Source organism: Artemia sp. Qi Xiang Cuo, chromosome 12 (genome assembly GCF_049724085.1).
Source record: "Artemia sp. Qi Xiang Cuo chromosome 12, ASM4972408v1, whole genome shotgun sequence".
NCBI lineage: Eukaryota > Metazoa > Arthropoda > Branchiopoda > Anostraca > Artemiidae > Artemia > Artemia sp. Qi Xiang Cuo.
This window is the reverse complement of record NC_142805.1, coordinates 32618993-32621823: the sequence shown is the minus strand read 5'-3', so window position 1 is coordinate 32621823 and position 2831 is coordinate 32618993.

Below are 2831 nucleotides of genomic sequence, written 5' to 3'. Positions count from 1 at the left end.
AGTTTTTATAGAAGGCGTTGTTGTAGAAACTTCAAAATAGGCTCATTCGATTGGAAATTCAAAGGGCTAGTGCCCTTTTTAATAGTCGAAAGTTATTGGAGGGCAACTCGCCCCCCCCCCCCATGCCCACCATTCCACCAAACACATCCAATCAAAATTTCGAGATAGCCATTTTGTTCAATGTTGTTGATTTCAAGATAGGAAATGTGTTTTTGAGGAGCAGACTCCCCCACAACCCTCAGGGCAAGGGTTTTAAGTTATGCCCTGGGGGCATAAAATGTTTTGTATAGAAAGCGTTATAGTAGAAACTTCAAAAAAGGCTCTTTCGATTGGAAACTCAAAGGGCTAGTGCCCTGTTTAATAGTCCGAAGTGATTGGAGGGCACATAGCCCCCCCCCCCATACACCCATCTTTTCCCCAAACACATCCAATCAAAATTGTGAGATAGCCATTTTGTTCAACTTAGTTGATTTCCAGATAGAAAATAGGTTTTTGAGGAGGAAACTCCCCCAAAACCCTCAGGGCAAGGGTTTTAAGTTATGCCCTGGGGGCATATAAGGCTTTTATAGAAGGCGTTGTCTTAGAAACTTCAAAACAGGCTAATTCGATTGAAAATTCAAAGGGCTATTGCCCTCTTTAATAGTCGAAAGTGATTGGAGGGCAACTAGCCCCCCCCCACGCCCATCATTCCCAAAAACACATCCAATCAAAATTTTGAAATAAGCATTTTATCAGATTAGCTGATTCTAGATAGAAAATATCTTTTTGAGGAGGACACTCCCCCACAACCCTCAGGGCAAGGGTTTTTAGTTATGCCCTGGGGGTATATAAGGTTTAATAGAAGGCGTTGTCATAGAAACTTTAAAACAGGCTCATTCGATTAGAAATTCAAAGGGCTAGTGCCCTTTTTAATAGTCGAAAGCGATTTGAGGGCAACTAGCCCCCCCCCCCCCCCACGCCCATCATTCCCCCAAACACATCCGATCAAAATTTTAAAATATGCATTTTGTCAGCGTAGCTAATTTACAGATAGAAAATATCATTTTGAAGAGCAAACTCCCCCACAACCCTCGGGGCAAGGGTTTTAAGTTATGCCCTGGGGGCAAATAAGGTTTTTATAGAAAGCGTTGTCGTAGAAACTTCAAAACAAGATCATTCGATTGGAAATTCAAAGGGCTAGTGCCCTTTTTAATAGTAGAAAGTGATTGGAGGGAAACTAGACCGCCCACGCCCATAATTCCCCCAAACACATCCAATCAAAATTGTGAGATAGCCATCTGTTCTATGTAGTTAATTTACAGATAGAAATTATATTTTTGAGGGGGACAATCCCCCCGCAGCCCTCAGGGCATGGGTTGTAAATTATGCCCTGGGGGCATATTTTTATAGATGGCGTTGTTGTAGAAACTTCAAAATAGGGTCATTCGATTGGAAATTCAAAGGGCTAGCGCCCTCTTTAATAGTCGAAAGTGATTGGAGGGCAACTAGCCCCCCCCCCCCCGTGCCCATCATTCCCCTAAAAACATCCAATCCAAATTGTGAGACAGCCATTTTGTTCAGCGCAGTTGATTTCCAGATAGAAAATATGTTTTTGAAGAGGACACTCCCCCACAGCCCTCAGGGAAAGGGTTTTAAGTTATGCCCTGAGGGCATATAAGATTTTTATTGATGGCGTTGTCGTAGAAACTTCAAAACAGGCTCATTCGATTGTAAATTCACAGGGCTAGTGCCCTTTTTAATAGTCGAAAGTGATTGGAGTGCAAATAGCCCTCTTCCCCACGCTAATTATTCCCCCAAACACATCCAATCATAATTTTGAGATAGCCATTTCGTTCAGAGTAGTTGATTTCAATATATAAAATATCTTTTTGAGGAGGAGACTCTCCCACAACCCTAAGGGCATGGGTTTTAAGTTATGCCTTGAGGGCATATAAGGTTTTTTATTGAAGGCGTTGTCGTAGAAACTTCAAAACAGACTCATTTGATTGGAAATTCAAAGGGCTTGTTCACTTAATAATAGTCGGAAATGATTGGACGGGAACTAGCCCCTCCCCCACCCCAATCAATCCCCCCAACTCATCCAATCAAAAATTTGAGATAGCCATTTTGTTCAGCTTAGTTGATTTCCAGATAGAAAATATGTTTTTGAGGAGGACACTTCCCAACAGCCCTCAGGACAAGGGTTTTGAGTAATATCCTGGGGTATATAATTTTTTTATAGAAGGCGTTGGAAATTCAAAGCGCTAGTGCCCTTTTTAACAGTCGAAAGTGATTGGAGGGCAACTAGCCTCCCTCCCCCTTCACGTCCATCATTCACCCAAACATATCCGATCAAAATTTTGAGATAGCCATTTTGTATAGCTTAGGCTAGTTGATTTCCAGATAGAAAATATGTTTTTGAGAAGGACACTCCCCCACAACCCTCAGGGCAAGGGTTGTTCATCAGGGTTGTGTCCTCAGGGCAAGGATTGTGATAACAACTTTTCTGTCAGAAGTAGCGAGTTCTGCTTAACACTAACAAACCTTCTCATCAAATTAACGACATTTTTTCTAATTTCTCCAGAGAAAATAAAAATCTTTCACTTCAGTTCTTTATTTCACCAAGATATAAAGAAATTTAAAGTTCTATTCTAAATTTTTCAGTGGAAGATAGAAAAAGTAATACCATAGTTTTGAATGTTTTCCTGGAAGATAAAAAGTTCTAGTTCAATTTTAAATTTTCTCAATGAAGTGAAGAAAAGTTCAACTTCTCTTCTGAATTTTCTCAATGAAAAAGAAATTAGTCATTAATCAATTCTATTTTTCCAAATAATATAACAATTTTACACTTC